Here is a 16,188-nt window from a genome sequence, read left to right as displayed (position 1 = left end):
AGTTGTGCGCGCGTACTTCTGCCTTTCAATGCCTGTTGCACCTGTAGAAATCATGCCTTTTATGCCCATGGGGCTAGTTAGCCCAGATAGCCAATGGATCAGCGAGATCCTGGGTAAGCACACCCCACACTCATAAATTAGCTGCCAGCAACTTCGGAAATTGGCTCTTGGCATCTCATAGCATGTTTCCCTTCCACTCCATTACTGCAAAGCTGTTAGGGGATTCACTGGGGCGAGAGGCATTTCTAGGGACTCTGTGAGCCAGCGCAAAATGCACTTCACTGTACCTCATAATAAAAATACGATCTTTTAGTGTGCAGGAACTTGTTATGGCAACTTTGTCAGAGCTGGGTTCTTCTCCTTGCACCCTGCTAGACTCTCTCCTGCTTGCAGAGCAGGAGCTGTGATGTTCCTCAGAGAAATTCCTGCCACTTGGAAGGATCAGGCTCATCTCTCCCTGCCTCATCAGCTCTCCATTTCTTTTCAACATTCATTTTAAAATTAATTTCTGTTCTCCTTGCATCTACCTCTTAATTTGATTCATACTCTGCTATTGATCTTATGAATGCTGAAATTTATTCACCATATAATGTCTTTATGACTGCTTTGCCTCATTTCATTCTAAAAAAGAAATATTTTGCAATTCAGTTTCTACAGAAGCTTCCTTACAAAATAACTTTTTTTTGTATGTTATGGAGAAACTCTGCAAAGCTGTTACATTGCTGCATGCAGGATGTGAATTCCAGGTAGCAAACGTGTTTCTCTGGAGTCCTGCAGCTCTGTAAGTGGAATTACTTTGATGACTAAACTGCTAAATCAACACTTGTCTCACTCTCTTTAAAAAAAATAATTAAATCAACCCTCCTTTGCCTGCCACTGAAACAAACAGAAAACAGACAAATTAGGATCCCTTGTTGTGACTCAACATTTTCAGCAGTTACTGAATCCTGTCATGATTATTTTTTTCTCTTCTGTGAATACTTTCAAATTCACGTTTTATGGCAGAAGTAATAGAAGTAGAGTTTCCATTTTCTTCCTATTTTCATGTGTTTCTGCTACTTGAAAACATTTCAGAAACCGAAGAAATGGATGGATTAGCATTGAGAAAGAGACAGAGGTGCCAGATGAGGTTGGGTCACCGCGCAGCCCCGTCTGCACAAATGGAATAGCACTGCTATCTGGTGGCTGCTCCATGACTCATGGAAAATGCCTTGGTTGTCCCAAGCCTCTGTTTGGAGGACAGGTATACATAGCTCAAGGGTTTGCAACACAGCTGATCCAGGCAAAGAAGTCAAGGATTAGCCAGGCTGCCAAGCTTAAACTTGCTTTGATTGACAGACCAAAAAAAAAAAGGAAAAAAAAAAAAGAAAATAAAATTTAAAAAAAGAGCTCTGTTGGGAGAGGTGTAATGAGGAGAATATATTTGTCAGATTGCTGGGGACAGGGAGAGGTTTGCAAAAAGTTGTTTTCATGGTGACAGTTTCCTGATTGTTATCGGATTTCATTCTGCAAAAAACGAAACAGATAATATCAGCATGTCCCACTTGTAACGGTCTCGGAATTGAAAGCTGTCATGTTGTTGCTCAAAACATGCTTTTGAAAAGAAAATGGATGTTTCTTTTGTTAAAAAATATTATTTTAAAGAGCTGACATCTGAACTAAATGTTTCAATCGTGTTGAAATGTTACACTTTGACCCAAGTTCAATGGGAATGTGGGATGTGGAGAGGCTTCACTTTAATACAGTATTTCCAGTCTTTTCAGTTCCATCTTAGTCTGGTGGCAGAATCAGACTGAAAAAAAAATATATTTTCAAGCAGAATACCAGCATCCTGGCCAGATTTTGTCAATAAAGTAATTTGGAAGAAAAAAGCTCAATTAGAAATGATGGAGTTCATCACTGCAATTTAGGTTTTGGCCATACGGAAGGGAGGCAGCTGTGGGGTTTGGATCCAGAGGGATGCCCATGAGTAGGGCTGCTCCCAGTAAAGTAGCTTGTGTCCAGCCAAGACCATCCATCCGGGCTGAGGAACCACAATCCTGTATTGAGGAACAAAAGATGTGTCACAAAGAGGTCTGGACCTGCAAACTGAAGATATTAATTACAGCAGACCCTTACCTCACCTTGATTTTGACCATCAAAATAAATGTTGGTATTCATTGAGGTGAAATGAAGCAGTGAAATATGTTCTGCAGAGATTGTTCAGGGACTTTCAGGCCCATCTAAGGAAGCCTTGCTTTCTCCTTGACAGTTTAAAGACCAGACATGAACAACTGCAACTGTGACTTGCTGCTCTAAATATAGAATTACACAAATTATCACATGCTGACAGGTTTCAGTTCCATGGATGAGTCTGCCAGCCAGGCCTTGAAAGCATCTCCACTCGACCGTCTGTGAACTGAGCAGATAAGCTCTCTGTGAATAACATGGTGAAACCAGTAGTTTTCTTCGTTGTGTAGGCCAGCTCATCTCATGCTTTTCCCCATCCCACTTAGGATAAACTCAGCCCATATGAGCACCCTACTCTTTCTTGTCACAAGATAGATGCTTTTCTCATTGACATGACTTGATGGGGGAGAATTATACCCCTGCGTTAGACAGCGCCTGATTTTTCTCTTATAGCAACAGTTATAAATCTGTGCCTGGCACTCTACCATGTACGTAAATCTGGCCCTGCAGACCACCAGCCAACGTATTTTCCTACTTCCCAAACAGTTAAAGGTGCCAAAGATATTTTTTTTTCCTCCTAAGTCACACTTCTGACAATTTTACAAAAACAGTATTATGGAGGGAAAGAGTCAGCATCCGACAAGTAGGATGTGAAATGTAACGATGTGGAGATGTTTTGCATTCTGGCATTTCATACAATTAACCTTCTTAATGCAAATTTATTACAGCTTTGAAAAAAAAAAACATTGTTTTGAATAGAAAAAGAAATTCTCAGAAAGTGTTAGAAAAAAGCATTCCAACCATTTCAATGCTAATCCTCAAAATATTAGCTGGGACATTTGTAATACAATAATTTGTGTCATTGCTTTTTGTACAAATTTTGCGTAGCAATTGGCTGTATCAAACACTCATTGTCATGTGCTGCAAAGCTAACCCATTGCCTGGAAAATGCACTCAGCAAAGGAGGGCAGTGCCTGCTAGCCCCTTACCAAAGAGGACTGTCATTAAGATTCAGCAATGAGTAGACAAATTTAGCCCTCAGAAACAGCAGAATTAGTCCTCTTCTCCACTTTCCCTGCAAAGCTGAGTCTAACTGGGATGTCCTCTGAAGGAGCTCGAAGTCAGAAGCTGTTAAAAGTGTGGTCTTCAATACTTGCAGTACTCACCAGACAACAGAGATGAGCAATGGGTTTGTGTTTTCACAGCACTGGGGATGGCACCTATCTGTGGGACCAGCTGGAATAAAATAAAGTTGAGCTGCAGGTGGATGCAGGGAGAAAAAAAAAGGTGGTGATTTAAAGAAACCACATCTGTAAAGCAGACTCTCAGGACTCAAAAGGACTCTGACCAAACACACAGTAGGAAGGTAAACAGAGCAGGCAAATGCAGATGGGTTTTATCCTTCTGGGACGGGTTGGTTTGTATTCTCCTCATAAAGAGTTACTGTGTTGAGAACGCCTGGAAAATCCAGGGCTGTTTGTTTTGGTTTATTATCATGTGTCTCTGGAGATGTAACTGCAAACCCCGAGGGAGCGATTCATACCACCAAAGTTAGGCAGCTACCTCAGGCGCCAAATTAGGAGTCTTATCACCTGTCCAGATAATCATGGAAAAGAGAAAGGGCACTTCAGCTGGCCTAGGATACAAATTACCTCCAGAAGCGCTTATCTGTCACTCCTGGTTTTATGGGGAGCCTGGGGCGATGGGAGCTGTGTGGAGTGAATCTCGCTGATCCTCCAGGACCACAGGGTAGAGCCGTGGGAAAGAGCATATTTAAACCATGGGAGAGCAGCTGGACCATGGGCTCCATTTTTGTGATGGCAAAGGACCCTCTGCCCACAAAGTGTGCCATGGTGGGGCACTCCCAAAGCTGTCTGAGATGTAAGGTGTAAGTCTTTGACTTATCATAAACTGACCTTTTCCAATGTGGAATTATTCAGCCAGCAAACTCCCAACCAGCAGCCTCTCCCTCCAGGCCTCCTACCCAGAACATGACAAGCCCCAAAGGCTTTTTTTAATCCTCATTTTGTGTCATCTTCTGGCAGAATCAGCATTGCAACAGGGAACAGTTTGTTCCCTTGATCCTCTCTCCCTGATGATGTCTCATATGGCTCCATTAATGCCTTGCTTTGAGCACATGAATGCAGGTATTTTGTGAATCTCCTTCGCTCCAGGCACTGGGATAACTCCTGATTCAGGATGGAAAAGCATATAAACAGAATATTTAACAAAATGACTGTAAGCGTCAGTTATACCTGAACAAAGAATGGCAAATGGCCCTGTAATATGCTTTATACCTGCTCCATCTCTTAGATTGCACTGCAGGCTGTTTACAATTCACAATCCACATATCCCTGCATCCGAAATGTCTTTCTTTCTCACTTACTTCCTGATTAAGTGACAGAGTCTAATCTCAGCACAGCCTCCAAAGTCGTAGCAAACAGAAATCTTCCCAGAGATAACCAAAATAGCTGGTTTATTTATTTTCATTCTTTTGCAACTCAGTATTTGCATATTAGAGTGGTTATTGGGGGGAGAAAAGTCACAGATGCAAATTTGACATTCAGATGTCAGCTCCTCCATAAATAAGGTCAACTATGATGAGGACACTTGCTAGTCTCCAATTATAGGTCTCTTAATGCGTAAATAATGCTAACGCATGGCATCTGCCATCAGAGCACAACTCATAAAGAAGATATTAATCGAAGCCAACCCAGCTGAAATTTGCCCCTCTTGCTGTTTCCTGGCTTTTTGACTCAGAGGAGATTAAGATGTTGACCTGAGCAGCTTGAATCACTCAATGTACATAGTTGGGTTCTGCCCAGCTCTCCTGGATCAAAATGTGTCCCATGTCACCTTCTCCCCTCCCGGGCACCCTTCCCAACTCAGAGCAAAAAGTGGCCTAATTTTATGAACTTGGGCGAACCCAGCTCAGGTTCCAGCCCAGGCGGTGCCACCTGCAATTCAATCCCAGTGGAAAGAGGATCTTGGCCCTTTCCAAACAGGACACCGACCACCGCTGAGAGGACACGTTCTCTCAGCCCATCTTCAGGAGCTGACAGGGTCGATGACACTGTGGTGAGAGGCTTAGTGTCTCAGGCTGACAGAGTAATTGCTTCAGCCTGGCAGAAGTGCCAGCGTTTGACCTCTTGCTATATTTTCTCAGGCAAATAGCTCCCTGTAGGGCCGTATGCTTCCGATTGCATAGCACTTGTAGCTGGAGCTAATTGGTGACTCCTTTTTGTCACCTCTCCGGTATCATCTGGATAAACTGGCTCTATCACTCTACAGCCCCAGAAACGTGAGTAGGGTAACGGGCTGAAGATGAGAACCCAGGGCTGGCTGCCAAATGTTTCTGCAGCTTGTGCTGTGGGCATCTTGGTTCTTCACTAATACTTTTATCCCCTTCCCATAAATCTCTGTTTGCATCAGGTTGGTATTTCTTGCTTTTTTTAGAGCAGTGCCATGGCAGCTTCCCAAGCTGGAACCCCTGGCACAACCTTCAAACAGAAAGCGAAAGGCTCTCAGGGCCAGCGAGGCGATACGGCGCAGGCAGCAACACGCGCCAGAGCCTCCAAGCACCTGGGTTCTTTGCCTGGTTTTGCCTTTGGCTTTCAGAGGAATGTATTAAAGCTTTTTATGCTTGCAGCCATCTTTGTAAGATACTTGAAAGCTTTGCGGATGGGAAATACACAGCAGCAACAGTTTCCTACTTCCAGGGTGCAACACTTTGTCTTTCTCAGATCACGGCAATAAAGTCGATGTGAAGAGAAAGGCAGCAACAGTTAACGCTAAGAAAGAATTGACTTCCATATGGTACAATAACTTCCTTTGGGCTTTTCTCCAGCTCTACCTCAATAATCTCCCTTTTATTACCCTTTATATGAGTTTCAAATTCCCTGGCTGCAGAGGCTGGCAGAGAGCGAGGTGGAGCTGCTCTTCTGAGAGAGCGCTTTTGGCTTTCTCCAACCTGGCGACCGTAAGCTGGAGTTCAGAGCAAAAGTTGTGGGGAGAAACACGGGCAAAGAGCAAGCCTGCCCGCTGCTCTCCAACCTCCCTGCTCCTCCTTGTAGCAGCAACATGCACCAGTAAGCCTGGAGTTACCCAAATGCACTTGTTGGGCCTACTCCGGGGCTGAGGAGGGAGGCTGTCAGGTCTAGCAAGGACAGAGGGCAAAAGAAAGACAGGAGCTACCTGCAGCTTAAACCTGCTAATGCTAAGCACTTGTAAAGCTTTATTTGTAAGCAGCACAAAAAAAAAAAAAAAGCTGTGGACTGAAATCAATCTTTGGTGTCGCGATAAGAGCAGTGCTGCTGGCCCCCAGCATCAAGGGGAGCCTTTCAGGCTTGTTCTGGCCCTGCCAGTAAGGTTTTTATTTACAATTTCATAAGAGGATTGAGCTGAGAAATATCTGGATAGGGAAGGAGGAAACAGGCGAAAGTAGAAATTTTCTCCCTTGTTAAGAAGTACTGGTGAGCTGTGAACCCTGGAGCACCTGGCATCTCTGCTTGCCTGGTCCTCCTGTATCACTGTAAGGGCTCAGCACTCCTGGAGTTACCCCTCCTGTCTGGGAGAGCATCTCTCCCTCCAAGCCTATGAGACATGTGCCGTGGTCGAGCGAAAAAAAAAAAAAAGTACAAACCTTGATTTACTAATGAAGTTAGTGCAAATGTCTGGAGATTTGATTTAAGAACCTTTTTTTTTAAGACCCTTTTAAGCCCACAGATAACCATTCAGACAGATCAAAGATTTCAGCTTCTAAGACGTTTCTTCATTACTATATTTAACAAAAAGTATTTAAAATCCTCACATCCAGCAGCCTAAAAATAATAAAGAACAGCTCACACTCAGGCAGCAAAGTGTCTCTTGTCTTATTGTGTGGGTTTTCTTTTTAACAGGAATTCACCAGCAGAAAAGGAATTGCTAACAACTTTCTGATCACAAAGTTCCCCCTTTGTATTCAAAACATCTCAGCAAATGAGGGAAAGCACTGACACAATACAAAATGGGCTAATAGATCATAATCTACTCATATATTATAAGACTTGCTTATTGCTCTGGTGATTGATTTATTTTTAGTACACAAGATACTGAGCATCATATGCCTTACAACTGCTTGAGCACAATTATTGTATTGATTTGATGTGACAGTACCTGTGTGTTTAAGGTGGTTTATGTTTTTTAATTTGCAATTAAATACAAGGATGTCTACTCCCCAAGATGGCTGACAGTTGTTTATACCCTGCAGTAGTTGATGAAGCAAACTTTTATTTGGCTTCATAAAACATACTTGTTCTGTCACTCTGAAGCACATTAGCTGGAGTTCTCTGAGTGGTTTCTAACCTAGCGAAAGGTAAAACTAAACTCCAATCTATTTCAGAGTAGGCCAGGTAACAACATCAGTGTTGCAATGGGACTATAATGAAGTAAGTGAGCTAGCAATATTGTACTATTGATAAAAGCAATAGTGATAATGTATTTCTATAGCACCTTTCATCCTGAAGGATCCCGAAGTGCTTTGGGTATTCACTTTTTCCTTTGCTTTCTCCCCCCTCTCTCCCTTCTTCTCTTTCAGTGTATGTATATAAAGATGCATACATATATTTTATTTAAAACCTCCTTTTCCTCCACTGCTTATATTTTCTCAGCTTTGCAGAAAGGAGGAATCTTGACAGCCACTTAGAATCAGAATCAGGTACTGCACAACAGTTACTGAGCTACAGAGAAGATTGCTCCATTGTCCATGACTCTAAGGGAATAACCCTCCCAAGGAAGATCCCTATTGTCTCACACAGCAGCAGGTACTTCTTTATGCTCATGATGCTTGAATACTTCACAAATCTGAGGCGCAGCAGAAAAATGGAAAGATAACACTTTCTGAAACTGTGCGCTGTTGCTTTACAGCTTTCAGTTAGTGAAGGAGACATAAATGTGAGCTGGGCACATCTGTGGGTCCATCTCTGCAAATCATGTGTGACAATGGCAGAGGAAGATTGATCTTCCTCCCACACATACCATAACCTTACCTTAAGGTCTCACTTTTAAACGTGGAAAAATTCCCCTATCAGGACTGCAAAAAAAAAGAGGAAAATCATAACCAAGTGCTCCCTTGAAAGCTTGTTCCATTATCTCTTGAAGTTAGTAGAATATTTTCTACCATCTTTGGTGTCTTTGAATTGGTCTCAATTCAGTACAAAGGCAATGGATGTTTGCCATCACCAGACAGTTCTGGAGAGTCCATCAGCCCTTGCTGCTTTAGTGCCTGCTAAGCTAAAGAGTTAAAGTTAACCAGAGGACATTTAAAACCTGTGCATGTTTCAAGTATAGATAAGGCTTAGTCTTGCTGACCTACATCCAGCTGGCCTGCACCCAGAGCTATCACCTCCAAGTGATGCGATTGCCATCTCTCCATTACCTTCTTCATTCCAGAGATTCCTCCTCGCATGAATGTGGCATGCAGGAACACAAAACACCGGGAGGGTCAAATGTTTCCAAATGTTGTATAACACATCTCTCCAGCCTAGGGTAGGCCTCCAAAAATTCCACAGATTCTGGGCTATCCATTTATCAACCTAAATTGAGTTCTGGTGTTTATCATGCCACATGAAACAAGTGTTGATTATCAGATGATGTACTATAGCATATCAACATCAGAATTGCTATGTCACCTTGTGCTTGTTCAGATGGAAAAAGAACAAAAATAATCTATAAATATCAGGTCAGACCCTGAAAATGGATTTGTTTTGACTGTAACAGTACCAATTTTAGATGAATATTCCAGCAAGCAATTATAACAGGAATGTAGGAGAGACTAATATTATTGAATACTCCCCTCAAAGCGATTATTAAACTAGTCATCCTGTCATCATTTGCCATTATTCAGTCCAGAAACCTGACTTAAGGAGTTGGATCCATCCAGTGTAGGAACTAGTATGTGCCTTGTGATCTCAACGTCTACTCCAAACAACCAAAGTAATAAATTATAAATATCAAGTACGCCGAACACGGTTGATGACCAACCGTTTATAAGCAGTCTACATGCTAAGATGTGCATTCCATTGTCTGATCAATTTTTAGGGCAGACAGGCCAATTATATCATCCAGCTACTAAACAGGAGATGTCATTATATTTCAGTTTATCAGCTTTAAATAACATGACATGGTCTATCATCCTCGTGCAATGCATTGTTGAGATATCAGCGCACAGATCCCAGACATGTTTTAGCAGAAGACACACCCAATGTAAGGTTATGACATACAGATACATCTCTAGCAAGCTGTGCCATGGGTGAAAGTGAGATTAATACCAGGCTGGCTCCACAAAGGCGTGGATGTGGAGAGAATGCTCTGAAAAACCACTCAGCAACAGAAACTCTGATTAAAGGAGAAGCCTGTCGTGCATTAGTTATTGCATGTCATTTCTGAACTTCTGGCTTAATACCAAATCTTCTAATTTTGTGGGGAGTTTGAAGAGCACATGAAGAACAAATACATAGTGCCCAAAATATAGATAAACAGAATTGCAGAGTAAAAGAATTAAAAAGCTATTATTCTTCCACCTTATAAAAAGCCTTTATTTGAAAATCTCTTTTACTTCACGCATAACAATAGCCTCTTATTTTAATTACAAATGATACTTTTAAGTGACCGATTTTTGAGCTATCCATTTTCCAACTCTTTCATGTTGCTCATGGTTTAAAATAAATTTAAAGAGAAAAAAAACCTGTAAGGTTTTGTATAATTAAAAAAATCCAAAAAATCCCAGCTTGTAAAAGAATGTATATTTATTATTCCTGTCTTAAGAGAAAGCAGGTTATTATTATTATTATTTACATATTGTCAAATTCCTTGGAGCACAAAAAAAAACCAAAACCAAAATTAATGGATGGGTCTAAAACAACCAGAAGAAATGTTTAGAAAGCAAGCAAGCCCACGTGAACCCAATGAAATGTGCACATCTAGTTACACCGCCTTCCCCTGGCTTTAGGGGAATGGTACTGTCCCACACCAGCTGCGGCTGAGGCCACACATGTGAACCAGAACAGCCCCACTGAAATCCAGAGCATCACATGGACCTCAAACAGCTACAGCTTTGACCCAGGATGACACCAGACCAAGTTATAAAAATAAGAAAGGTTCTTTAAAAAGAAAGATTCATTTCATGTTATACAGGTGTCTGAGAGAATTATGTGGTGCTTGGATTAGTAATGACACAGTCTGTCTTCTGTGAAGAAGTGACCTGGCTGAATTGGTCCCAATTCTCTCAGCTCATGAAAACTTTGTGGCAAAAATCACACAGGCAAGGAAAGATTGAATGACAGAGACTTTGTGGTTTAAGAAACAGCAAATTTCCACCTTGCTTACTTAAGTCTGGGCATTTTTCTTCCCTATAAATGTGTGTGGCAGCCTCAGGCCATCCCTGAAATACAGGTACAAGACCTGGCTCCAAATCCTTCAGCAGACCTCTGGCAAACCGCTCCTGGGCACTGTTTCCCATATTGCTCCTGCAGGAACTACATCAATGTTTCGTAAATATCGCAGCATGGTATTTGCCCAATTTCTTACCAGACAGGAAGGTTTGGTAAATATTCCCTAAATTTTTAATGGTACCCTCTATTCTTCAGTTGAAGCTTTGCTGGGGTTTCTGAGTTGAAGCTTTGCTGAGTGGGGAGAAGAGGAGGTGAGGGGCATGCAGCACTCTGAATCTTTACACCATGTTGTCTTTGAGCTGTAAAGATGCTTTTTGTCAGATTAAAAAAAAAAAAAAAAAAGAGCAAATGACCCTACCTCATAATTTAGATCCCTGCTCAGTATTGCCCCATAAGCAGCAGTGTGGGCAGAACGTCATGCAGGAACTCTTTCCCAGTGCCTCAAACGACAACACTGAGTTTCCTTAGCAAGGAATCCAGGTCATACACACATCGCTGTCTCTGTGCATGTCCACATTTCTTGCACACCTCGGAAATACAACTCTCATCACAGGGCACAAGTCTGTACTTAGGAGGAACAAAAGAAAGACCTGCAGAGGAGGTAAAGTGGGGCTGACTTCCAGCCACCTTGGACTCTGTTTTTGGCAGTGTTTAGTCTGTATTTACAAAAGGCAGCAAGAACATGCGTGGTCGTTATTATAAACTGCTTTGTGACATAGTCCAGATTCAGATGGCCCAGTTCTAGGAACAGAGGATTCAGAAAGCACCTTACACATCACCAGCTCTCCTCCCAGGAGTTTAGGATTACGGCAAGGGCTATGTAAACACAGCTCCTTGCACACTGCATGTCTCAGAAGTGCCAGCCAAGACCCCATCACCCTCCAGTTCTTCACACATCACTCAGTTTCAGTGCTGAAAGCAGGGCCCAAGACTGAGAGCCTGCTGGGAACAAAGCCACACTGGTATTGTTGTGTTTTGCTGCTCAAAATGGCAGACTTCAACCCAGCATCAGTGCAATGCTGTGATTGCACTGTGAGATGTAAGACCACAAACAACAGGTGCAGGAAAAGTCTTTCCAATCCCGCAGACAAAGTTCCAGAATTACAAAGCTGTTCTTATTCCACATTGGGGAAAAAAACAAACCCTTCTGAAGACTTTTGATGCCACAAGGAACTCAAGTCAGTATCTGATTCAGGGACTTAAATCTAAGGGCTTGCCTGTGCTGTACACTGCTTCTGACATCAGAAGCAGCATATCCAGAGCAGCGTGATGCCCAAACTAATGACTGCACTTTAAAAGGATTATTCCTGGCCAACACAGGCATACAGTGCTGGGAACCACGGAGTTGTTGCATGGTGCTGTGCTGGATACATGTACAAGTGTATGTGGGTGCTGGCACGGCTCTACTTCACACAGCATGGTGTACTAGCCGCAATACATTTCCCACGACCTAGTTTACAACCCAGACCAGGACACCACTCACTGTTTTAAGGAGACTGCAATTCTCTCTCCTGCTATCTCTCTCTGTCTCTCTCAGACAGCTTGGACTCAAAATTGATCCTAACAAACCAGCTATGAATACTACCGTGAACATTCATGTGAATACTTCCATTTCCTTGTACAAGATAACCTGTGCCGTGACACTTTCATTTTTACCGTATCTTATAGCACCACAAGTAGTCACCTAAGGCTGTGCAAAGAGACTCTCCATTGCAAGCAGCTAACAAAACAGATGAGAGAAGCCATTTCCTTCTTGTTCACAGAAAAGCGTATTAATTACACACACCCTTTCAGGTCATGGGCACAGGCACTGTAGCACTGTCATGCACCTATATTGGGAATTACTTCAAGGATTTAGCCCCTGGGAGGGTCTATCGAGCCCTTTCCAGACAGTCAGGAATGGCCAGTGAAGCCTTTGTGTTTCTGAGTGGCAGTACCACACATGGGGACCATCCTGAGGCTGGTGACCATCCTGTGTCCATTCCCTTATGACAGTGTCCTCTTGCTTTGAGCTCTGCGTTACCTTCACTTCCCTCAAACACAGATAGATCAAGTAGAGTATGGCATTCTCTGAGCAATAGCTCCAGCCAGCTGCTAGGACACAGGTAGGTTTTCGTTTTGATCTAAGGCGTCACTTGGAAATACGTTAGTCGTGTACAGGGGAGGCATCAGCCAAGCACTTTACACCAACGGCAGCGGGGATCTTCCCAGCACTGTTCTCAGGGCTACACCTCAGGCTGTTAGGAACGAAGCAGGGTGACGGTCGATAGACTCTGGCAAGGGAGACTGCCAAGGGGCATCTGGTGATTCTGATTACTCTCTTTACAGGATTTTTTTACCTCAGACTCAAAATTGTCCCAGCTACATGACCCTGCAGCTGCTGTAATCCTGGAAGTGCTGGTATGGGGGAGAAATAAAATTCAGGTGTTTACACTCCCCAAGTTTTATTTTCCACTATTTGGATATTTCCAGGCACCTATGATCCTTAAAGTCAGAAGGTAAAACCCTGTCCTGGTGAAGTTAAGAGCATCTCCTCACCCTCTGATTTCAGCAGCCAAAGGTTGCACGCTGTCTCTCCCTAGGATGGGCCAGGGAGTCACTGGAGATTACCAAATGAAGGTGTCCGAGTAAAAGTCCAAGGATAAGAACACCAAAGAAGTGGGAGGCTGTTTTTTTGGGTGTGCTGTGCCCTGAAAGTGCATCTCCAAACACATAGACCCAGCAGCATGCGAACAGATTGCAGCCAGATTTTTGTGGCAGTTCCTTTGGGAGCAGAAGCTTCTATTTGCAAAGAGATCACAAAGGCTGTGAGTGACTTTAACCTAGAAAGGAGAAATGTAAAAGCATGAACCTGCTCTGTTTTGTCTTTAATTTTAAAGAAAGCAGGCTCAGACTATAAAGTGAGGGGCTTGGCAGCTAAGGAAGAAAATGAACTCTGCGGTGAATCCTGACTTAATATTCCTCTTTCCCCTTCATCCTGGAGTGGGGGGAGAAATTTTTATGAAGCTAAAAGGCACATAATTTGGAAGTGATGAGAAGAAAGCTGTTCTTTTTTAGCACACTGCAGGCACCCTGTGGAATTAGCTGTTGCAGCAGGTCAACAAGTCAAACAGTTTGTAAGGATTCAAACCAACTCAGATAGTCTTACGAGGACAGACAACCACTGACAAGAGCACAATAGCTGGCTAAAGGAGATGGGGAGAAAATCAAACTGCCTCATTCAGACCTGGCTTGTTGGCCAATCTTGCACACAGAGAAGATGAAGGAATGGCCACTAATGCAACAGGACAGGAGGAATAGCCTCAGAGAAGGACGATGCATTTATTACAAAGTGCTAGTAAATCTTACTCACTGCAACTGTTCTCCTTTCCCCCTCGGGATGCTGAGAAAACTCTCTCCATCAGCTCCTGCTTTTAGCCTCATGGGTTGATAGAGCTCTTCATGAGACAGAAAGCTCATCCATGGGAAATATTTTCAGACACAAACACCAAATCAAGTTACATTTGGAAGGACTAAATGAATTGTTTCCACACATCACATAAGGCTGCCTCTACATTAGCATTTTGCTTCAGAGCCGGAGTGGGATTTTGAAGTAAATCTCCCAGTCATCAATTTACCATGCATTGGCTCTGTTTGCAGACCTGTTTTGATGCTCATGAACTAGGTTCCTGTTGGAGAAAATTAAACCAGAAACTCCACTCCAAATGTGTAGCAAATGCGCTCTAAGCCCTACGGCAAATGTAAGACATAATGACTGAGTTGATGTCTGGTCCTCCGGACAGCTTTGAATCACATGTATGATGGGGACATTTGGTCTATGGGATCAGACTAGATCTAGCCAGAAATAAAACTCCCAAGCTTCATGTAGCATAGCAGAAGAGCCTCAGCATCAGTTGAGGTAACTCCAGATAACAAACTTAAGATACTTCATTTCAGAATTGGATATAGAGAAAAATGCTAACCCTGAGCTTTCTCTCTTGGTTGTTTGAATACAAAAGCATGATTCCATGTGCAAGATAAATTTCCTTATTAACTGAAATATTTCTTATGTTAGCTTGGTATTTTAGGCCTTCATTCTTGCATTCCTTTGGGTTATTTCAAAACTGTAAAGAGAAGACAAATGTTAGAAGTAAAAAGATTTTTTTTTAAGATCCAACAGCTGACTAAATGGTGATCTTACATGTTTTTCTAGACTCAGGTCAAATCCATCATCTTTAATCCTCGGGGATTGTCATCCTCTGATTTCTTCACTCAGCTTCCAAATCTTTTTCCTTAACAGAATTTAAACATTCCTTCAAAGCAGTATCAGAAGTTGCCAGCAAGGAGGACCCCTATTGCTTCTGCTGTATTTATTTGCTGAAAATACTGGCAATCCTAGCAAAAATTAATGCAGCTTGGGAATGGTGTTTGCAAGTTTGTAAGCAAGATGGAACTTTAACGGCTTCAATAAGTCAAATCAACTGAAAAGGTGCCTGGTAGTTAGTGCACATACTGAAATGGCACATTCTTCAGATACACTCTGGATTAACATTGAAGAAACATGAGGTATCTCCTGGGATTTTTTTTTCCCTACCTGATTGTAACAATTTAAAAGCAAACCATATTTTCACCTCCTTCTACTCAAGGAAAAAATCTGCTGCTCTCACTTCATGCTGTGAGCTAGAGGTCAATCCGTGGCCTGTACAGCAAATCCAGGGCAAAATGATGGATCTCCAGCATGAGAGCTAACCTAAGCACTACATTCCTCTGTCTCCAAAGCTTTCCAAGCAAAGCAGGATAGAGCTAGTCTAGTCTCGATTTGGACCAGAAACCTGGGGAAAGGTTAATTTTCAGAACCTTGAGGTGTTCAGAACTGAGGTTCCAAACTCTGTCTCTTCTCTAACAAGAAACAGTTTGTGCATCTCTTCACACACCAAGGGAATATTTCCCAGCTTGACTTCCCTCTAGTTTTATGATTGGAAGAAGCATGATACACAGGAAGCAAAATCTCCATGCTGAAACACTGCCAGAAAATTCCCCCACTGAGTGTAAAAATGAGAGACAAAATTGGATTTCAACCAATTTAAAGTTTTGGGAAAAGAATAGACTGTGGCCTAGCATATTGGTGCAGCATTATCCTCCTGACTCAGTTTGGCAGTTTCATCAGGCTGCTCTCATTTGTTCCACTGCAGCAATAAAAAAAAAATCTGAAAATTTTCTCCAAGGCAAAAAAAAAAAGAGGTCAATGGAGAAGAACCACTCCGTGTCTGTGAGACACCCTGCTTATGCACTGACTGGTCTATAAAGTCATCACTGAATGATGAATGGGTGCCACAACCCCTTTCTCACTCTTAAGGTGTCCCTTCTTGAGACACTAGTGATATAACAATGTGTGTGGATGGGCCCCTGCCCATCCTATGGACAGTGCAGCCACTGGCTGTGGCTTTCCCATGCTGTTACTCACACCCTCTGCTTCTCTTCCAGTCTGGGTTGGCACCAGTTTCTCTTTCCGGTTGGGAAGGTATTGAATCCCAACCAACTGGGGTCCTGTCCGCAGTTCCAGCCTCTGAGGAATGATCAATGAAACCAGACTCCTATTCTCAGGGTTCAT

This window comes from Chlamydotis macqueenii, chromosome 12 (assembly GCF_036417535.1).
Source record: "Chlamydotis macqueenii isolate bChlMac1 chromosome 12, bChlMac1.mat, whole genome shotgun sequence".
Lineage (NCBI taxonomy): Eukaryota > Metazoa > Chordata > Aves > Otidiformes > Otididae > Chlamydotis > Chlamydotis macqueenii.
This window is presented reverse-complemented; position numbering follows the sequence as displayed.